Below are 24172 nucleotides of genomic sequence, written 5' to 3'. Positions count from 1 at the left end.
TTTATCAGTGGCAGTCATCCAGTTCTCTTTGATCTCATTTAATTTGAATTCGTTTATTTATTATTTTATTATTATTATTTTTTTATTTTTACACGAATCGCACTTTTTTTTAAACAGTTAAAGTTGTTTACCGATGTTTTCTCTTAAAAAAAAAAAAAAGTATTAGCGATGTTTGCTAGGCGTACCAGTTTATGCAAGGCTGGCCAAGTCTATGGCATAATGCCCACAGAAAAGAGAAAAGATATATCAAAAGTTTGGGAAAAAAAAGTACTTTTTATAAATGAAGCTCAGCTCTAAAGAAATTTAAAAACTTACTTATATAAACAAATATAGCTTAATGGGTAAGGTTGGTTAATTAAATGTTTGGGGTTGCATTGGGCTTCGATTATTTTGAAATTCATCAAATTTGAGTTTCTTGATAGTTTAAGAATATTAAATTACTTGTAAACCATTTACAATTTCAGTGTTGACAAAAATTAATCGCAGTTCACTCTTCTACATACTACTTCGTTCTTCATTAAAGTGAAATGTGTTATTATCAATGAATTCAGAATTACCAAATAAATTTTTATCAAACTGATAAATAATATAAATTGGGGGTGGGGGAGTGATTAATTAATGGCCAAATTTTGTTTATGTCTTTGGATTTCTCGGTATTTAAAACAACGTGATTAAAAATCGGATATAAGAACCAATCGGAATGAATAAAAATATTTCGGATCTGCGAAGCAAATCACAGATCCGCATCCGAGAACAACTTATCACGTGCTACTCAGCCATTGTGTTCTTTTAATAAGTTGAGGAAGAATGAACATTGTTTTCGTTATGATGTCAGTGCATTATTATAGCCAAATTGGCTTTATTTGAAAGGATGTGACTTGTAAAATCACTTCCGACAGAAATTTCTTAATACACGCTATTTATACAGTACTTGTACCTCTACATGAGAATACAAACGTAATCAGATCTTTCTGACTTGATTATAGGATGAGTGATTTTTTGTGTTTTTTCTTATGAGTCTGCACGATTTGAAGTCGCTAAAGTAGAAAGGAATTTGAAAAGTGATAATTATATATAAAATGGTTGTATTACGCATTATGTAGAAATATGTCCAATATTTTTCATAATAGGAACTCCTCTATTCGCAGCTTATATTCAGCCATACTTGGCTTGAATTAATAAGCATTTATTTATAAATAAATATATTTTTTTTAAATAATAACAAAAATATAGATAAATTATGTTTTAAATTTATGTTAATTAGATTTAACTCGGGCCTTTTATTTACTCATGAAAAGTGTGGCCTATGAAAATTTTAAAAATAAAATTTAAAATTAAAATACACGTTTCATCTGCGTATATGTAAAAATGCACGTTGTCCATAAAACGGTTTATGGAACTGCTGATATATTTAGAAGAAGACTATGTTGTCACGGATTCAGGCCAATAATCATCATGATAGAATAAATTCCGACAAGTAATTCTAGAAAAGCCAAAATTATGGTATGTCTGTACAGTATTGCTGAATTGTTTACTGTAGTCAGCAACAGAGAGTAAAATATAGGAACTTAATGAAATTACAATGGAAATATCTGCAAACTGAGTGTGTTCTGTGGTCAATTTGCCCTTTGCTGGACGAAAACCCCAAATTTCGTGGAGTAAACCCATGCTACCCTCGCCTGAAACTGATTTACTCAGCCACGTTTTAAAAAAGACCCATAAACTCCTTGCGTCATCGACGGGATTCGAATTCAGGTCTTTTATGTATGGGGAAGACCGGGTATGGGGAGGACGATGATAATACCAAATGTGCAACTTACGAAGATCCCACTTTGGTATTTGTTGGCCGAAATAATACACGGTCGTAGATTACCTGGTAAGATAAAATACAAATGGACAGTAATCTTTCTCGGATATAAAGTCGTGTTAAGATGGAAGGGCAAAAACGACTACATACATGCATGATGCATGTATGTGGTTGCTTTTCGCAGCTCTTAGGACTAGTAAAATGAATAGTACTCGTATCCAAGTAACTTTTTCGTTTATGGAGAGGCAGAAAAATAAAAGCAACCTTACAGGTAAAGGCTGTATCGAGACTTTTAAGCGTGGTAAAAACAACAAATTTCCATCTCCCCCTCCTCGCTACATCTAAATGTCCCATTGATACGATCATTTTGTCGCCCATAAGCACTGGAAGGGTGCAATCCAGTAGTGTACCATCCCTAGATTGGGCTCTGCTGAGCATACTTCGTATATATATATATATATATATATTTTTTTTTTTTTTTTTTTTTTTGTGGCAGTAGGGACAAAAAGAGGCACAATATATTGACGCCTCATAGCCTTAGTCTTTTCCCTTAAGAAATGTCACTTTCACTCTGCCAGTGAGCCTCGTGGGTAGTACAGCTGGCATAATCACAGTCCTTCCGAGACTGGCTGGAAAAGATTTGATTTCGAATCCCATCAATGACGCGAGGAATTTTTATGGGTTTTTCACAACGTGGTGTTTAGTTAGTCGGTCTCCGGCGAGGGTAGCACGGTTTTTCTAGCCTAGCAAACATCAAACCGACAACAGAACATATGCAATTTACAGAAATTATTATATTACGGTGCAATACAGCCTAGGTTGCTGATGCCCTATAACAACCTGAAAGTGAAAATGTTACGCTCTGATTGTGCATAACTTTCGAGGAACTCAATAAACGATTGATAATTTTGAAATACTCATGCCAGTTTTTACTTCTAATGAATGAATTTTTATGTAACTTTTGTCAATGGAGGTACCAAATTTTTCTACACTATAGCAATGAAAAAGAATTTTGTTTCGAAATCACCTTTTTTTCCTGGTATGCCGTAGATGTACGTTAAAGTGCAATAGATTTAATTTGTGGTTAAACTTTTTTCAAAGCAAAATTTTAATGTATTTTCTGACACCATTGTTCTCAAATTCACACTGTCTTCAGAATTTTTTTGTGCTGATTCCCAAACAGATTAAAAATTCATGTTTTTGTATTTGTAATCTTCATATTAGTAATAATGCTTACTAGTTTTTCTTCTGTTGCTTTGGTTGCTGTACATAAGAACGATCATTTTACAATCTAGTTAATAAAAGTTGATATTTGTTTCCATTATAGTAAGGAGGAAAAGAATGAGCGGCTCAATGTTACTGAGCAAGCTTCCTTCTCATCACTCACTCAGAGTGCGAGTATGGAGAGGAATGACCTGGTCGCTTATTGTTTTAATTCTTATTACAGAACTACTTAATATTGAAATAGCTGACCGACTACTAAACTGGACAGTGCAATTTACATATCGGTCTCTAATCTGAAATTCATGCCTGTAGTTCAATCCCAGGGAGGGGAGAGATTACTTCAAACTCCACTAATGTTATTAGTGGAGTCCCACAGGGTTTGGTGTTGGGTCCTCTGTTGTTTTGTATATTTATCAATGATATTGATGAAGGTATATCAGGCTTAGTGTCGAAGTTTGCAGATGATACAAAGGTTGGTAGGGTTGTTAATGACAGTAATGGCAGTGTGCTACTGCAACAGGATCTAGATAATTTGGTCAGATGGGCTAAGAAGTGGCAACTGAAGTTTAACCTTGACAAATGCAAAGTACTGCATATGGGTAGAAGTAACCCCAGAGAAACGTACCAACTGTGTGGTACTACACTTAAGCTGGTAGAAAATGAAAAAGACCTGGGAGTAATTGTGCAGTCAGATATGAAGTTCTCTGAGCAATGTAGACAGACTGCCAGGGCAGGTCATGGGGTTTTGTCAATGATATATAGGAATTTTGCTAGCAGGGAAAAGGAGGTGATTGTCCCTCTGTATAAGGCAATGGTTGAGTACTGCGTACAGGTCTGGAGGACTCATTTTAGGAAAGATGTAGATTTGCTTGAGCGTGTACAGAGAAGGGCAATAAGATTGGTGAGGGGAATGAAGGGATCCTCTTACCAAGAGAGGCTTAAGTTCTGCAAATTTCAGTGGCTGGAGACTAGGCACCTGCGCGGTGATCTGATTGAGGTGTATAAGGCCTTGAATGGGTTGAGCACGCTGAATTCTGATGGGATCCTTCCACTTGTTCAGATTACGGACCTAAGGGGGCATAAATTCAAATTAAGAAAGGACAGATGTAGAATAGATGTGCGGAAATTTGCCTTTAGCCAGCGGGTGGTTAATTGCTGGAACAAACTTCCACCTGTCGTTGTGGAAGCTGATAGTTTGAATAAATTTAAGGAGGAACTGGACAGGTATTTGGTGGGAATGGTGTATTTTTTTTTTTTTTGGCTGATGCTGCATAAGCTCATACACTTTCTTTCTTGCATCACATGCCACTACTACTACTACTACTACTACTACTACCGTGATGTAACGCAGAGGATGTTCAAGAGTATAGCAAATCAGTTTGATATTTGAATATGAAAAGTATATTTTAAAATAACTGATGATTTTGCGAGATATACACCGAGTAGAAGTACAGCAAAATTTCAGTATGACGAAATAACTTTACTTCCATTGCCAACTTAATGTCGGTATGACGATTGCCGCAATATGCCATATAATGAAGTCACTTACCATCTCCACTACATTTTACAGGGATGGGATACACTTAAATAGAAAGGATGCAAGAATATTTGCTGATGCTATCGAGGCAGTGATAGGTGGGTCAAAAAACTGCTAGCTTTGAGGAACACAAACAAACTAACAGATTAATTAGAGCCGCAGGCAGAAGTGAAAATGATTCTTACACTATTTCTATTGGAACATGCAGCAGCCTGGAAAGCAAGGTGTCGGGAATTTCAGGCCCTGGTGTGGATCATCATGAAACAAGTGAATACATGGACTGTATTAGGATGACTAAGAGTAAAAATATGTGAATGTATACTTGCACTTACACTAATGCAAGGAGCATTGTAAACAAATCTGATGAATTTAATTCAAGCACTGAGTAAGTCATTAAATGCAGACATTGTTGGGACAGCAGAGACGTTGTCACTCGGACATAAATGATGCTGAATTTGAAAATAACGAGTACAATATATACAGGTAGGACAAAGAGGACAGTAGGGGTGGTGAGGTTATTATGCTCTTAGTTAAGAAGCACATAAAGTCTAAGACAGTACATCCAGTTGACATCGGTGGCCAGTGCATGTTGAATCAGTTTGTTGTGACATAAGCACTGGGAAAATAAAATTGAGAGTAAGCGTGTTTACAGGCCTAATGACAGTGATGAGTTTACAAACGGCTATACAGAGAAATAGAGAGGGGCCAGTAAATCAGAATATCTTATAATGTGAGATTTTAACTTTCCAGATGCTGACTGGAATTTGTGGATTGGTCATTCACACGCTAGCAAGACTTTTGTTGTAGATTTCTTGGATGACTGTTTTCTACAGCAGCATGTTAGAGAGGCAACAAGAGGAAGCAATACTTTTGATCTGATTATCAGCACTGATTTTTCGTACATTAAGAATCTGCAATTAAAAACCCACTGGGTAGTAGCAATCACAATGTGCTAATATGGAATTTAATTAAAGACATAACTAATGTCAAGGTTAAAAGGAAAGGCTTTTGGTTTCGTAAGGGTGACTACAGTGGTCTCAGATAGTTTTTAAATTCTATGCAGTGGTGAGGTTATCACCAGCAAATTCTAAATGCGAAGCATTCAGGGAAATAATCTTAAAGCTACTAGACTTTTCATACTAACTAAGAAATACTGTTCAAGACTTAGACCAAAATGGATGTGATACAAACTATTGAGACACGCGGCAGAGGAGAAAAGTGCATGGGACGCATATAAATTATCATGTGATACAGAAGACTATGGTATATATACAGATACAGAAGACTATGGAAGGCCTCCGTAGCCGAGTGGTCAAGAGCAGGAGTGCAGTAGCACACGCTCCTTGAGTAGACCTGGGTTCAAGCCCCTGACTGCTAAATACGGTCGATCTGCCAACCCGCACTGGACCAGCGTGGCAGATTATGGTCCATTTCCCTCAACATGAATTGTTGAGGAGGCTTCCATCCTGCAGTGGGTTGATAATGGCTGCAGTTTACTTTTACTATGGTATATATAAATTAGTCTAATCAAGTCCGAAAGGAGGTTAGGCAAACTAAGGCAGATTGAGAAGAGTCTGGCAGTGAATGAAAAGAAAAGCAATAAAGATTCTATGCTCATATTAACAGTAGAACGAAGGGATTGAATCACATTGGTCCGTTTGATGTCAATGGATTCACTGTTGATGACATCAAGTGGCCCAATGTGATTCAATCACTCCCTTCTGCTGTCAAAAGAGGTAAGCAAACCCTTAGCCATAATCATGAGAGTGTCAGTGTATTCAGGGAAAGTCTCTACGGACTGGAGATGAGAGAATGTATCCCCAATTCAAAAAGAAAGATCAAAAGGTGACAGGAGTAATTACAGATCTGTTATCTCAATGTCTGTTCCAGGGAAAATAACGGACTCACTGGTTAAAGAATCAATGAAGGAGCATCTGGAGAGAATGCAATTATACTGCAATCACAACATAGATTTGTTAAGCGGCGGTCTTGTATAACCAAGCTGATAGGTTACTATGACGCGGTCACTCCCTGAAATCCAAGTATATGATATCAGAAATAATTTTGATATAATGTACTTAGATTTCAGGAAGGCTTTTGATATTGTTGCACATAAAAGCCTGCTGTACAAAATGAAGCAATGTGTGTGGCATTAAGGGCAAGTTACTGCTATGGATAAGGGGATGGTTAGTTGAAGAAGACACAGAATTGTTATCAGTGAACAACACTGCTCTTCGTGAATTAATTTTATTAGTGGAGGGTCCCCAGGGTTTAGTACTGAGCTCATTGTCGTTTTCAATAATGTATTTATTAATGATATTGATAGAGGTGTATCAGACTTAATGTCTTAAGTTTGCAGATGATACAAAGGTTGGCAGGCCGGTTAACGACAGTAATCGGAGTGAGTTTCTGTAACAATATCAAGGAAAATTAGATCTATGGGCTGAGAAATGGCAGTTGAAGTTTAACACGGACAAATGCAAGGTACTGCATGTGGTTAGCAGTAATCCCAGACTAACTTATCAACTGTGTGGTTGATAAGTTAGTCTGGGATTTAAACTATGCTCAGAGTAGTATAAAATGACAAAGATATGTGGTAATTGTGCAGCCAGATATGAAATTCTCCGTGCAGTGCAGACATGCTACCAGTTCAGCTCATGAGGTTTTGTCAATGATATATAGAAACTTTGCTAGCAGGGATAATAAGGTTATTGTCCCCAAGGGGATAATAACCTTGGTTAGCAAATAGATATTTATTTACAGTATACCCAGTATAAAATAAAATAAAATAAGTACAATTCAGTAGCTTTCGGAACTCGTGTCCCTTTATCAACTGACAAATTTGAATACATTACAAGCAAAGTGTGGCACGTTACTCATTCGTCATTGTTGTAGCACGGACGTGTGCTGCCTTGCGCCAGTGATCATCCATCAATAAAACGGTTGTCTCCAGGATTGGATGTATACTATTATTATTATTATTATTATTAGCCATATGGTGCAAGGAAGCCTAAGGCTTATGCTTCACCGGCAAAAAAAAAAAAAAAATCCCTATTACCCTGAGAGAGAGAGAGAAGTAGAAAGGAATCACCAAGAAAGAGAAGAATGATGATATCCAGCTCAGGACCCTGGGTGTGCCAAGCCCATACTCACCAGATTTGAGCTACGCATGCCTTTCTGGCGATTTAATGCCTTAGGGTTGTTCATTATGTTTAGTGACTCTAGCCATAGGCGGTGGCGAAAGTGTCGCGCGTGGTCCACTATCTCAAAGTCGCGCTTGGGGTCAAGATCGTGGTTGGTAGCCCAAAAATGTTCTGCAAGCGCGGACTGGTCAGTTTCGGCAAGCCGGATTGCTCTGTCGTGTTCCGTGAGGCGATCCTGGAGACGTCTCGATGTCTCACCTACGTAGCAACTGTTACAGGCCCTACAGGTGATACGGTACACTACATTGCTGCGTAAGACAGGACCCCAAGATCCATAAACCGGGTATTCCTCTCAGACCTATAGTGTCTTGCTGCAGTGCCCCAACGTATGAACTGTCCAGACACATCGCGAGCCTCCTCTCGCCTCTTATAGGTAATACATCTCACACCGTTAAAAACAGCAGTGAATTCATTAACATCATTAAGGACATTTCAATCCCTGATAACTCTGCCATGGCATCATTTGACGTGGTTTCTTTATTCACCTCGATTCCCGTCCAACAGGCCGTGCACTGCGCCAGAAGGCTCCTTGAGAGCGACTTAAGCCTCCAATCCAGGACGTCACTATCCACTGATGACATCTGTACCGCCCTCAACCTATGCCTCTCTAGCAGCATCTTCACCTTTGAAGACTCACTCTACAAACAAGTACATGGCACTGCTATGGGTGCCCCTGTCAGTTCCGTAGTAGCTAACATCGCCATGGAAGATCTGGAGAAGCAGATACACCAGAACCCACCTACACCTATTACAACGTGGTGTAGATACGTCGACGATATTTTTACCATAATAACACGTGGTTCTGAAACGGTACTACTAGAATACCTCAACTCTCTATCCAATTTCATCAAGTTTACCGTAGAATCAGAGGTGGACGGTTCGCTCCCGTTTCTGGACGTGCTAGTGCATCGCGTAGGCCCACATCTAGAGACCTCAGTATACCGCAAACCCATGTGGTGCGGTCAATTCACCAACTACGGGTCCGGCCACGCTCCAAGCCATCTCAATAGCACTGCCCGCACCTGTTCTCCAGGGCCTGGAGCCATTCCAGCACCGACACAATTAGACGTAACGAGATCTCCCGTGTGAAGGCGGACCTAACCAGATGCGGTTATCCATCCCATGTACTAAACAGATGCTTGTTACAGGCACAAGAACTTACTTCCAACCCAAGACCTCCGAAGCAAGTCGGCATATCATCCGCCTACATTCCGTACTATCCAGGAGTGTCAGGACGTATCTCGAAGATCCTGAGAAGTTACAACATCAAATGTGTGCAATTACCAGGTAGGAACCTACGTTCACTTGTCTCCAGTGTGAAGACCCCTGTCACACCTGTCTTACGCAGCAATGTAGTGTACCGTATCACCTGTAGGGCCTGTAACAGTTGCTACGTAGGTGAGACATCGAGACGTCTCCAGGATCGCCTCACGGAACACGACAGAGCAATCCGGCTTGCCGAAACTGACCAGTCCGCGCTTGCAGAACATTTTTGGGCTACCAACCACGATCTTGACCCCAAGCGCGACTTTGAGATAGTGGACCACGCGCGACACTTTCGCCACCGCCTATGGCTAGAGTCACTAAACATAATAAACAACCCTAAGGCATTAAATCGCCAGAAAGGCATGCGTATACATCCAATCCTGGAGACAACCGTTTTATTGATGGATGATCACTGGCGCAAGGCAGCACACGTCCTGCTACAACAATGACGAATGAGTAACGTGCCACACTTTGCTTGTAATGTATTCAAATTTGTCAGTTGATAAAGGGACACGAGTTCCGAAAGCTACTGAATTGTACTTATTTTATTTTATTTTATACTGGGTATACTGTAAATAAATATCTATTTGTTAAACTATGGACCCCAGTACTCCAGGCCCATTTGTCACTAACCTTGGTTAGGCTCCATCTTGGGTACTGTATAGTACCGGAAGCCTCACTTTAGGATAGATGTAGACTGCTGGAATGAGTGCAAAAAAGGGCAATGAGATTGGTGAGCGGAACAAAAGGGTGCTCTTACCTAGAAAGGCTTCATTTCTGCCAACTGCTAGTCTGGAGACTAGGAACCTGCTGGGAGATCCGAATCTATTCAGGTAATTGCGGGAACTCTCCCGCTTGATTTGTTTACAATCTTCCGTGGGCTCTGCCTCAGAATCAGAAAAAAAATACCAACCTGTATTCTGGATATTGAGCCTAATCTCACTGCAGATGATAAACGTGAAAAATCAAGATGTTACAATGAACTGATCAACATCTGGCAAACCAGGTGGAATACGTCGCCACAAGGCGCAGTAACCAAAAGATTCCTCCCCGAGGTAAAGTTTGCGATGACTAAAACTACAAGATCCTGGTTCTCTCTCAGCCTTGAAACGTCCTTCTTGGTGACTGGCCACGGCTCCCTGAATGAAAAGCTGCACCAACTGAGGCTTCTCGCTACCGACCTATGCTTTTGTGGAGGCAAGGAAAACTGGTACCACCTTCTTTTTGACTGTGACCTGTATGAGGATCTCAGAGATCAACTTCGGATAAAAATTCTGAACTTCTCCCCAACCAACGTGGATCAACTAATCCAGACTCCAGACAATCTTTCCTCCCTGCAGGCCTTTGCATCCGGCATCTTTACCCGGCGAAAGACCTTGTATGCCAATCAAAACCAGATAAGCAATTCTGCAGTCTAGATTTCACTCTTGTGAAGGGAAAGGCTAAATTCTAATTTTTTTTTTTTCTCTTTATTTTACTTTATTCTTATTTATTTCTTTTTTGCTAAATTTGCCATACTATCAATTTTTATTTTATTTTATTTTATTTTATTTTATTTTTATTTTATTTTATTTTTTTTTATTTTATTTTTTTATTATTATTTTTTTTTAATTTTATTTTATTTATTTATTTTTTTTTTTTTTATTAAAATTTTGTTAAATTTTTTTTTTTTATTTCTTTTTGCTAAATTTGCCATACTATCAATTCTTATTTTATTTTATTTATTTATTTCTTTTTTTCTCATACATAAATATATTACTGTATTATTATAATATATTACAATGGATTACTTTTATTATTATTATTATTATTATTTTTTTTTTTTTTTTTTTTACAACTTGCACCACGGGTAGTTTTTTTTTTTTTTTTTTTTTTTCTCTCCTCTCTTCCCTCTGGAATGGGCCCCCAGAGGTTCCTGGCCCATCTGCTGACAACAGCAGGTGGGTCAGAGTCTCTTTCGAGACGGTACGTGTTTTACTGGGACTGGCCCACCTTCCCGTGGTGTGGACGAGTACCCAGAATCATCTATCCAGGTGACTGATGCTTCTGGGTAGCCAAGAGGCCAGAACAGAACAACAGAACACACACATAATACACACAAACCGACGTCACACACATCTGGCCCATCTGTAGTGATACTGTTCTTCACAGAGATACGAGGCGGAGTTGAACAAACGTTCTAGGTGCCGCCCTTACATATACACATGTCCACATGTCCACATGAGGTATTTCAGGACTTGAATGGATTGAGTAAGCTAATGTTAATGGCATTCTTCCTCTTGCTGAGCCTCCACACATGAGGGGGCTAAATTCAAGTTGAAGAACGATGGTTGCAGGATAGATTGTGCGGAAGTTTGCCTTCAGCCGGTGAGTATTTGATTGTTGGAAGATGCTTCCATCTGTTGTTGTGGAAGTCGATAGTTTGAACAAATTCAAGGAAGAACTAGACAAATTCTTGGAGGGTATGGATAGGTGAAGTGCGCAGTGTTTTTTGGCTCATGCCATATAAAAGCCTCAGGTTACGTAGGAATTAACCAGCGAAATGATGCAATTGCACTAACTTGTACGCTAGGGATTTTTTTAACAAATTTGAAATAATTATATTTTTTAGTAGTGTAATGAATTTTTCTTTAGATAAATTAATATTTTCGTTACAATTATATACGTTAATTGGAAGGTTAATTTCCTGTTTGAGATTAGTGCATTTGATTAATCTACCTTCTTTACTTCGTTGAGTAATTTTGGAAGCGACAGGAAGGACATTATTTACTTAGAGTTTGGATTTAGTAAAACGTGCTGGTAGATGAGTCACCATCGTTGAAATTGTTTCTTTATAGTTTTGTGTGAAGAAGTCCGGTTAAACTTCTTTAAAAAAGTACATTTGAACTTCTTGACAAAAGTTTGGGCTCTGGGCAAGCCAGTAATATTTTTTTCACGCCTGCATCCTCAACCAGTGACAAAACTACAAATTCTGAGCACTACAGAAAGAGTTTCGAACGACCTCTCTTTCGTTCCTTTTAACACCCAGGCAAAACCAGCTGATGGCTCTCACCCATCGGTGATGTACCTGGCGGTGTGCTGGTTTTGCCGATGTCATCAAATCTAGTAACTACAGTCTGTGCAGTATGACATGATGCATTGTTATGCTAAAACAGAAAAGCGCTTTCCCCATAATGCTGCCACAGTGTAGGAAAAGTGGAATTGTCCAGAATGTCAATGTACAGCATGTCATCCATTGTTCCAGGTACGACGCCCAAAAGTCAAAGCGCAAACCACGAGAAACATTCCCAGACGGTAGCAGTACCTCCACCATAATTCTCAGTTTGGATGACAAGTTAATAAATAACGTTCTTTGGGTATCTGCCAGACCAGAACACCATCATCACACAAGAAAGCGGTATACTGTATTCCGTCACTCCATAACATAGCTTTTTAACTTTCCAGAGACTAATTACAACGGGTTATAAATCAGACATGTCGGCGCCATGCATCGCGTGCTGTGATATTTAGTATGTATGGTGCAGTTCTTCCCTAAAATCCCGATGCAGTGAAGATCCCTACGTACCTCCTTCTACTAATCACTGGTGTGCAAAACTTAAGGACCAGTCAGGTTTTCACCTGTAGCTTCTCATAGGAGTGTCCTGGATATGAGAAAAGCATACACAAAGAACCTCGTGAGGTACAGAAATGATGAAGTAAACAACACCGACACAACAACGGAAACAAAACGGTACAAAGGGACTTTATTCAAAAATGGCAACGTAGCACTGGCTGCCATGATACAGATGCATCACTGCCAAAGATGGAACAAAGGGAAGGGGTGGTCTTCAATAGGAGATATGGCTACCCCTAATGTCGATGCAGGCTTTGCACAGACTGTCCATACTTGTTGTTGTTCTATGAACAATGTTGTTGATAAGTTCTTGCGGTAACATCGTCCATTCCTCTGTCAGCGCCATCTTCAGTTGGTGAACACTTTCTGGTGGGTGTGGACGTGCCGCTAGGCGTCTCCCCAGACCGTCCCATATGTGTTAGATGGGATTTAGATTGTGGAACGGGCAGGCTAATCCATACGAACAATCTCCTCACTTTCCAAAAGCAGATCAATAGCTGCAGTGCGATTGGGGTGTGGCGTTATCATCCATAAACACGAACTCGGGGCCAATGGCACCTCGGAACAGACGCACATGGGGAAGGATTACCTCAGTACAGTAGCGTGCACCGGTTACAGTACCGCCTTCCAGTATCTGGAGTTGTGTACGTCCATCCAAGATAACGCCTCGCCAGACGAGAACACCTCGACCGCCATATCGATCCCTTTCAGTGATGTTTGCGGGATGGTACTCTGTGCCAACCTCTCGCCAGATTAGTTGACATCTAGAATCGCTGCTGAGACTGAATCTACTCTCATCAGTAAAGAGTACCTTACCCCATTGCGCTGCTGTCCACTCCTTGTGTTCGACGCACCACTGTAAACGGTGTCTCTGATGGGCAGATGTTAAAGTGATACAGCGTACTGGCCGTCGGGCAAACAGTCCACCTTTGTGGAGTCGCATGGCCACAGTAAACCGCGATTTCCTGCGTCCTGTGCAGCTGGGTTGCAATGGATTCCGCTGTCTGTTGTCGGTCCTTCTTGGCCTGTAGGAATATATAGCGGTCATCATTGGGTGTTGGTTTTCGTGTACGACCACCACTGGTCCTTCGAAGCTGTACCTATCGTTCTGAAGGCGACCACGCACGTGAGACGATGCTATGGGCGATACCGAACTCTGCAGCCATACTCTTCGCACTTCGACCTAAAGTCATCCAGATATTGTCTACTGGCCATTTCGTTGTCTGTAGCACTGTATGAAACCAATAGAACGTCTGTAACGACCTATGTGCAATATTTCCTTAATCTGATTACTTATAATGTTATCACAGTTCCTTTTATACCTATTCCTGACATGGTTCATTTTCCCCAAATCCCTGTTTATGGTTATAACTATATTTGTCAAATGTATTCCGACTGGATATTTTTGGCAATATAGTATAGGTATAACCAGTGCTGTAGTCGTAAAATTAGCAGAAGGTATACTCAATGAATGTCACGAAAAGCAGAGAGTATATTGTGCATATCAGGCGATTTTTTTAACATAATATTCTGTATTTTGGTAATCAAATTGTAATAAATTTGTTCTTTAATTTTCAGTAAATATTTTAATAATATTTGTTTTTTCAATCTTTCAAAAACCAGAAAAACCGCGTATACCCTCCACTGCCCGTATATCCTACACTAGGGTAAAACCACAAGGAGTCTTTTTCTCTTTAATCTTTTCACACTTATTAACATATAAATCTGATTAACCATCACAGAATGTTTCGAATGAAAATGGTAACTTCATGGATTCAGAGTAAGAAATAGTTGTTCTAGTGATAAAAACAGAATATCAAGATTTTACCGACTGAACTAGTATAGTATGTAATAGTTCGCAAACATGTTACACTCAAATCACACTAATAGTTGGAATTAATCACCGGGCCTCCTCCATAACTTATTTGTTCAAAAAGGCTATTTTGAAAGAGAACGCGCGATATTTATAATTTTAAATGGGTATAAGCAGAAGTAATAAAACTCGATAATCATTGTAAAATTAAACAGTTAAAATAAAATTAAATCAAGTGATTAAAAGCAGAGTTACTACTACAGTTTTTTAACTAACTAAGCAAAAAGAAAAATAAAATAAAAACTATTAAGCATTTATGCGATCCAGATTTTGTAAGAGAATTCCAATATGTAGAACGAACTTTAGGTTCCTTATTATATACGTGAATAAACTACCAATTAGCGGTCTTTCTGGCCATATAAAGAAACGAAGAATAGGATTTCGTGTTCATGGAGAGCCAACATAAGGAAATATTACAATGCTTACGTTTCAGCATAAATACTTCTAGTTTTCATTTGTAGCCAGCCTAATAAATAAAATTCAAATCCGAACCAAGAAGAAGAATAAGTGAACTTCAGATTTCAAGATCTCAATAAAAAAAAATAATAATAAAGACGCTTTTTTTTTTTTTTTTTTTTTCATATTTTTGATTCTCGTGATTTATTGTAGCTGTTATAGCCATACTGATCAAGTTTTATAAACAACTTCACCACTAGTCAGTACCTACATAAAATAGGCCACATGAGCATTAAATATAAATGGAATTAATTTGAAAGAAATATTCGGCTCTTATTTTAAAATATTTATAACCATTGTTATATTTTAATGATAATTATTATTATTAGAAAAATAAACCACTAAAATTACCACGAAACAAATGAGAATAATTAATGGTACAATTTGGACTCATTCTGTTTATAGTAAAATAATTTTTTTTATTTTATTCTGTTTATAGTAAAATTATTATATTTACTGAACTCCGGTAGGTGGCTACAATCGTCATCCTGTAGTTCTTGTGTTAAATGTTAAGCAGACGAGGGAAAGAAAAAAACCTTGCCACCCTTGACTTAGATCGACTGAACAAGCCACGGATGAGAGGGGGAAAAAAAACATGAAGGGTTGTCGCGTTATTCACAGTATTCGAACGCCGGCCATTTACAATACATTGTATAAAGACAGTGATTAAAACTACTGCATTACCCCAGGAAACATGCATTATATTTATTAAGAAAATAAATAAATATTTGCTTATAATGCCAGATAACCAAAAATCACAGGGTTCAAATACGAATTGAAATACGGAAATTGCGACTAATATATTCCTCTTTGAAATATGCCCGAAGTTTCAATACGATTAACATTTGTATTGATTGATTTATTGTAAATTCCACTGACCTAGTCTAGTCTAGTTTAGTTTAGTTTAGTTTATACTCGTGCCAAAACAAGAACTTTTTTTTTTTTTTTTTTATGTAACACGGGTTGTTTTCTTGAAGAACGGGCTCAGCCAAAGAATGGATTCAGCCGAACGGGCTCAGCAGAAGATTGGATTCAGCCAAAAATCAACACAGTCAGCTTTCGTGCATTACTTATCTTTTGCAGTTATGGATACAGTATTAACATCTACATTCAAATGGGACTGACCTTTCACACCGATGTTGTGAAGCCACACCCAAAAATTATTGGGTATGGAACGATAATCCGACTCTTCTATCCGTGACTTTCGAATATGCTTGCGTACTTCCCCTCTAAATCTTTTCACTGAGGTACCAAACAAATATTGGCGCTTTTCAGTTTACTATCAGTACATCAAGGGGAACTTTAATTATAACCGCGCTGTACTTATAGAAGTAGGAAATAATAGGCTGAAGACTTATCTGTGGTTTAGCGACGGGAAGGATGTCCGGTAGTAACACGTGGTGTGAAATCTGAACCGAATGATTAGCGCTCAGTCAAGCTGCAGCTCCCAGGATGGGCTGAGAATCAAGTAAAAGTAAGATCTAAGAAACTATTATTATTATTAAAATTTGCAGTGATGTATTAATGCTTTGATTTGTGATAAGTGGATGAAATTATCAACGTTACATTAACAGCAAACAAAATTTTAAGTGTTGAAATGTGAAGTTTTATTGCTTTTTTTTCCGTTGGCCTTGAATGAGGTGATAAGATAGCAGGCATATGCTTCAACTTTTCTATGTAGCCCAGCGTATTATTACCGAATGTCTCCCCTTTACAGTACATTATTTGCACTCTCTATAAATTAAATAACTTTTAAGTACCGCAATATGAAGTAAAAGGGAGCTTCCTGGTCCTCTCCAGAGTGGATATAGGTAAAAGAAAACGCTTAGTTTAAGCGCCTCTTCAATTGGTGACGTCGCAACCGGAGAAATTCCTAATTTGTAAGAGAAAACCAGACACCGAATAGTCTGAGTGGCAGCGTACAAAGGTAATGTTCAACTAAGGTAACAAGAGCCGGTCGAAAAACCATATGCACATGTTTAAGTGTGGCTGATGACATTGCTTTCAAGTAATGTGTGAACTTTATTCAGTCTCTGTAACTAAGGATAATTCGTTCAAAGATTTTCTCGACAAATGCACTGTTAAAGTTGCTATTACGTGGAATTTTAATATCACACCGAATTATCAAAAGCGCATGAAAGTACAGGAATTCAGAATGTAATTACACCCTTACAGTAAATCGCTATACTCCAGAACATGGTGCACCTTCAGCCTGCCATGGTCTTGGGGTGTTTATTCCCCCTCTTCCAGCTGTTTTAAAATAGGAAAACGAGTTCCCGATTTTAAAACAGCGGCAAGGTGGGATAAACACCCTAACTAACGCTAACCATAGCAGGTTAGGCACGTGATTTTCAAAGGGGCACCGTGTTCTGGAGTTTTACCCAGTAAATATATTTTTATTTATTTTATTACTTTTTAGGGATCTTAACTCTGGTAAGGAACGAACACGCTGACAAAAGACTCTCGGTGAGATTTATTCCGGCTACTTTCATAGCGAACTTATTTCTCCTTTTCTTTCTACCTTTGTACATAATGGGTTAATGGGTTTGACTTAATGGGTTATTACGCAACGTAGAGTGCGTCTCGAAATATATTCGCAAATAATTTTGATTTAATCGGGATAAGATTATTTATTTTTTATTCAAGCGAAACAAAAGTTACTCACCCACATAGTGTATTGCCTTACAGAGAAATTATTCTCTCCAAAACTTCATTAACGTATTTGCTGTACTGATATTATTATTATTAGCCATATGGTGCAAGGAAGCCTGAGGCTTATGCTGCACCAGCCAAAAAAAAAAATTCCCCGAGTTACCCTGAGAGAGAGAGAGAGTCAGAAGTAGAAAGGAATCACCAAGAAAGGGAAGAATGATGATATCCAGCTCAGGACCCTGGGTGTGCCAAGCCCATACTCACCACATGTGAGCCCCTGGGTAAACGACAATATGTAATGAAGTTTAAAGAGAGTTATAGTGATACAGTGTAGTAAGTACGTCAATTACTAGTTGTGAGTGGTCTGGATTCGAATTGAATAGGAGATTAAATGAATCCTTGACGGCCTTTAATCGAAGATATAGCTAGCAGATCGGCCTGCGAACACACACTTGTATAAAAACTATTGCAAGTAACATAGATGATTTGGCACCGTAACGTTTTGTGGTGCCAATAATGAGAGGCGGGTCACTGGGCTCGGACACTGTGTAGGGGGCCCAGAACTAGAGTAAGTGTCCGTATGCCAGACGCGGTGAAGCTGTTCGCCCAGGTTCCGCGCTGGCTCTGTACGCACGCGCATATTTAGAACTATAGTAACAGTTAGGATATTGTCTATTTGTTACTGTAATTAATATGCATTCGTAGAGGCAAACGGTACAAGAAAGCAACCTTATACAGCACCAGCCAAAAAAAAAAAAAAAAACCTTCCCATATGATTCCTTTAATTTAAACTATCAACTTCCACAACGACAGATGGAAATTTATTCCACCAATCGACCACCCGCTGGAGAAAGGCAATATGCAAATGCGTATACACACAAATAGATGTCAAAAATCAAATTAGAAAGTTTAATATTTTATTATTTAAGAAAATAATCTGTATTAACAAAAAAATAAAAAATAACCTTTCCGCTAAGGTCAAAATGGAAAATTTTACAAACCATAACGCTGTTTAATAAAATCTCTTTTAATAAATATGTACATCACATTATCATTTATTATGAGAAATTAGTAAGAATAGTGAGAAATAGTTTAAGTTATATACATTCTGAAAAAGAATATAATAACGCACGATATCACATTCTATTTTAAAGTAACATATGAGTTGGCGAAATTTCATTTTTAGCTGTATCATTCTACAGCCAGCAGAAATCACTACAAAACTCGGAGGTCGAGCTCGGTACGCTTAAACTCGAAGATTCGAGGTCAAACCTAGAGCAGCGGCAACTCTACCAGCGCTTGAGAACAACCGAAAACGATTCATTTAGTTGAGAACGGCCGCACAAAGTTCGGGGCATCTGACCGAATCTCAATTAAAAATACGATTGCAAGGTGACAGTTAACTTTTGTTTTGCTTGGAAAGTTAAACGCCGAACTTCCCCGGAAGAAACCGTGAACCACAAATCACAGCTGAAGAGGAAACACTACACCGTCGAATCAGACAGCTGTTCAACGTACTTCTAAGCAAAATACGACGCTGTCCAAAGGAAAACTTTCCCTCCATCGCCTCTGAAAAACGAATCTAGATGATGGTGATGAGCACCGTACTCGTAACCCAACACTTCCAACGGGACAGCGCCACCTATCTGCCATTGGCAACACTTCTAGTGTGTGCTCTTTACAAAATACTTCTGCTCCTTTCGAAGGCTTACTTTTCGTCGCTGCTTTCGTAAACTGTCGGTCGTAGTTTTGAAAACCCGTACCCGCAAACATTGTACCTTACGATGACATCTAAATCCGTGAGTGTAATGCAGCTGTGTAACCCTCCTTCCCCCCCACACACGCGCGTCGCAGCGGCAATAGTGTTTTAACTCGCGCATAAGGCATCCAGTTCTCATCGATCGGCAGCGCTCCGGGAAAAGCTGCGTCGTTGTTCCGTATGGCGGAGTCACTTACGGCATGGCGACGGTGTGTGAGAACAACGTCGATAGTCTCAGGTAAGATAACACGCCGTTCATTTATTTTAATTTGGATAAATTCGAATTTTTCGATAATCATATCGCGGAGATTTTGGCTATGTACCTAGTTACCGACTTAGATATAGGTACTGTTGATAGAAACTAAGGAACGGGTGGTTGAGACTCATGATAGGCTTGCTTCATGTGGTAAAAACAGGTGTGTATTGTATTGGCAGACAACCGGCATTTATAGATCCTCTCAGTTTTATGGTAGAATATCAAGCAGTATTACGATTTCTTTCAAATATATGGGATTTGTGTAGAAAGAACTGTACTTGGATACCTGTTGATTAGGCAGTTTGGCTTTGGTAGCCTCCCCAGTAGTAAAACACATTAAGCACTTGGCAGGCTGTTCGTTACGAGTAGATAAGAGTACAGAAATAGTACGCTCCAAGTCTATTAATTGTGTGTTTGCTGGTGGTTCTTGAGCATCTTTTGTTGTTTTTTTTTCTTGGATCTCTTCCAGTAGCATACACCAATAGGAACGCTTCCTCTCAAAACAGGCCTGCTCCATTGTAGTTGGGCAATGGATAGTGTACAACTTGTGTGTATTACAGTGAAATACCTAATGTTGGACCCTGGGCAACAACTATTGAAGTTGAAAAGATCTATACTCCCATGAGACTGAACATTAACCAACTTCTCTTAGTCAACTGATAGTCTTGTTGTCTGAACGGCACTTGTAGAAACTTAAGTTTTAAAGTTACTCTGGACATAAATCTTTTTTAGTCAAAGAATTTAAATTTATTTAAAACCATTAATATCTATTTAGCTGTGAATTGTAAGGTTGACAGGGGAACTCTCCACTAGGAGAAATCGCGTCATGTTCAATACAGTGTATAGGGAAATGCACGGGAAGGGAACCACGTGACTTATTTAGCGATGGTTGTTCAAAGTGTTTCCACACCCCTTCCACCTAGGATCTTCAAGGTCATTGTACTAAGTCTTAAATGGAATGTGGTGTAAAATCCTGGAAGCGATTTGACGTCCTTTGTTGTTAATGCTATTATTAGTATTGAAGGGTGTATATCAACAGACTGAATTCTCTTACTTCCCCAAACGAATGTTCTTTGAAATTCGATATCTTCACATGAGTATGCCAGCATAATCTGATTATACATTAACCAGTGCCTTTTTCACAGGGCCAAAGTAACTCGAATTTGAGTAGTAACCGCTTCTTGACAGGTGGTTTGGGGACAGCGGTATTAAAGGCTACCAGCAAATAGATACTATGGTCAAATTCTATTATTTGAAGTTGACTGAAACTTCAACCAATATGCAATTTTTTTTAATTAACCTTAGTAACCATTTATTTACGCCACCGAATTAAAATTTCGAAAATGGGCCTATCTAGATAAATTAATTGTTCAATTACTTTGGAATAAAAAACTACTTAAGTATACAAACCGGCTTTAGAATTAAAAAAAAAAAAAAAAATCTTGTAGCTTTTGTTGCAAAGATAAAGATTTTTTTTTTTTTTTTTTTTAAATAAAAGGAAGAAAATAAAATTGCACTAAATCGTTTTCTGTCTAGATCAAAGCTGAGAGAAATATCAAAGTATGCTGTGATGGTTGTCGCAGCAGTACCACTTCAGGTAAACCTCAACCTTGTATCCAGCAATTGATAGACCTTGGTAAGTGGTCGCGTGTTCGACTAGAAAACACATTCGTGAGCCACAGTTCTGAGCACGCGCACACAGTCGCTGTAGGCGTGTTTGCATTTTGTGGCTGTATTCGGTCAGCTGTAAATAGAATGGGTTGCTCACTACCCCCCCTGTCTTCTTCTGTGCGTGATTGCAGAGACCAAGAAATTGCACAATTTCATTACTTTGAATATTGTGAACAAGGACAGTCGTAAACATCTTAAATTTGAAGTTTTTTTTTTTTTTTTTTTTATATATTTTTGGTGGGAACAAGAAACTATTCTATAAGAAAAGCACTAAACACTTAATGAAAAGCAAATTTAAACCCCGAAAAACGTAAATTATATAAAACCAAAGAAGAGATGCAATATCTCACCAAGCAAGAAAACGCCGATGTTCAAATCCACGTGACTCCCTCAAATATGGTAAAATTTTTATTCCTGTAAATCAATGTAGTTGTCAATTCTAGTTCAATGTGGCTCTTCTGGATTGCGGTCGGAATTTATTTTAATTATTACTAGGGGGAATCACCCCCTGCTCGCCCATCCCCGCGCACGCCTTTCTACGTAAAAGACACCTGTCTAAACGCACTGGTCGATATCTATTCAGGAAATGACCTATGTAATTATTTACTTGTGCATTTGTAATGCGCGGCATTCTCAGGTCGAATAAATATCACGGTAAAATGGAGAACGGTGTACTGTACACCCTCCAACATGGCGGCAAGCAAAACAGTGGGAAAGCAGTGATCGACAAGTTGTGACTACCATATTTCGACAAATGGACAGGAACAAAGCAGTGATTGGCAGATGCCACTTAGGAAAAGGCCTTTTGCTTCGGGCTCTATAATACATGAGGAACATTGTGCATCCGAAAGAGCAGGGCTAAAATATTTAACTGAAATATTTACAAACTATACAAATATTTCAAATATTTACAAAATAATAAACTACAAATACAGTATTCGGTAATATACAAAAAACGTTACAATGAACATCAAATGTTAGACCGAGAATCACGTGCGCGAGGTTAGTAAACGTTATGGAGGCAGTTGTCAATATTTAATTGCATTTGTAATGACATAATTGCCTCGCCCTCTTCTCCCATTGGCTCAAATAAATATCACTAGGAGGAAAACTTTTTTAATGTATAGATAGATTGTTATTTTTTAAGTAATTGCAGTGGACTGGTTTAAATGTATTCATCCAAAACGCCTGCAAGTTATATTGACTTAAATAATGACTACAAAAGTACTTCATTTAAATTGTTCGCATGGATATTATTACAGTTTACTCAACATAATTACAAAAAGTATACATTTAACTGTATGGTCATAAATTAATTGAGCGAACTTGCTGTATCCAGAAGGTTCACTGTATGTCGATAATCATCCTACGTTGATATCACGCGTCAGGTCGCTGATATTTGACAGCTGCCACTCTTTGCTTGGTCACGTGATAATCTGACTGGCATATACCAGCTTTTTTTTTAATCATCGGTATCACGTTCCTCAATTGCCAGTTCTTGAACTATAACTTGAATGCGATAGGAAAATAACTGGATACAACGTAAAAACAGTTAGATATTCATTTTCTATGAATCTAATCTAATCCATTGAAAGTTTGTGAGGTTAGGTTAATAACGAGAAAGTATTAAGTTAATTATAAAGGAGGTAATGTATATTTAAGACGTTAGCATCAAAATTCAATTTTCCTTTCATTAGGTAAGGTTATAATGAAATGCTGGGCACTTTTATTTCGAAATGTGCTAAAGGGGGGGGGGGTAAAATGTTGCTTCTGTTTTAACGCTTTGAATGCGAATCATGTCAATTCATGTACCTTAAGTTTCAACTATAATAAATGATAAACCCACCTTAATTGACGGAGCGCCCATCACTTCGATTCTTCTAGTTTCGAGAACAGTCGCTAGGTTGCGTATTGAATTGAAGTTCCTAGAGTCGATTGCGCACATGTTTTCTCAGCTGGTTCTTCGCTAGTCAGAGTGAACTGTTTTGTTTTTTTTAATATTTCCTTTTCCTTCCTAGGCCTGTGCCCTGCTCTGACCTCCCCCCTCCTCATCTTTTAACGGCTTTCTGAAAGACACGAATTCTAAAGAATCGACATAACCAAATACACGCTTTTTTTTTTTTTTTTTTTAGTTGCAACGTATCCCGAATCTAAAATGCGGACGTTTTCTCGATTCGATGCTGTAACTTTTAAATCTTGCAACCATACTGCATATAACTTGACCTACTGCAACCGCTCGGCGATCGGTGAAAAGTGTAGTTGCTTGTTACAATATCATGTATCGTTACACTAAAAATGAGTCCCCGATACTACAAAGGGGATCACATATCCCCTTCCAGGAGAGTGAATATTGTATGATGGGTGTAGCCAGGATTTTTTGTCAGCAGGTATATACAATACTAGACTTCAGCTTTAGGGGGTACAATGTACATGCTGACCCTATCCTGGTTACGCCACTGATTGTATGTATGTTATTTTAAAACTTATCATTACGACAGATTGCTATATATCAATTTGATTAACTCTTACCCATAACAGCTTATGGGCTTATTATTATTAGCCATATGGTGCAAGGAAGCCTGAGGCTTTTGCTGCACCAGAGAGAGAGAGGAGGGGAATGACCAAGAAAGAGAAGAATGAGGATGATATTCAGCTCAGGACCCTGAATGTGACAAGCCCATACTCACCAGATGCGAGCCCCTGGGGTTGTATATTGAAGACCACAAACAGATTAAATTTTTTAATATATTTTTAAAAATGATGTTGGATACGTTCCCTCAACATTTTTACAAGCTTCCATATCGCAGATTTTGACGGTGCCTTACGACATCGAAATTGCTTACAAAAATCACGTT

General features: G+C 38.6%; 1 protein-coding gene across 3 annotated transcripts in view; it reads left to right on the top strand.

Annotated features, from left to right (window-relative positions):
- The window catches only part of LOC150091508 (beta-1,4-glucuronyltransferase 1-like), a 155060-nt gene that overhangs the window by 5430 nt on the left and 125458 nt on the right, over positions 1-24172 (top strand). Inside the window, exon 1 of one of the 3 annotated variants that reach the window (XM_090376015.1) lies at positions 16421-16453. The exons of 1 other annotated variant lie outside the window; for it this stretch is intronic. The gene's annotated coding sequence lies outside the window, so the exon portion shown is untranslated. Of the gene's footprint in view, positions 1-16420; positions 16454-19312; positions 19629-24172 lie in introns of those variants that run through there. One more of the 3 variants, XM_090376005.1, reaches the window with a different exon arrangement.

Source organism: Mastigoproctus giganteus, chromosome 1, assembly GCF_048544385.1.
Source record: "Mastigoproctus giganteus isolate SK-2022 chromosome 1, ASM4854438v1, whole genome shotgun sequence".
In the NCBI taxonomy this organism is placed as follows: domain Eukaryota; kingdom Metazoa; phylum Arthropoda; class Arachnida; order Uropygi; family Thelyphonidae; genus Mastigoproctus; species Mastigoproctus giganteus.
This window is presented reverse-complemented; position numbering and strand designations above follow the sequence as displayed.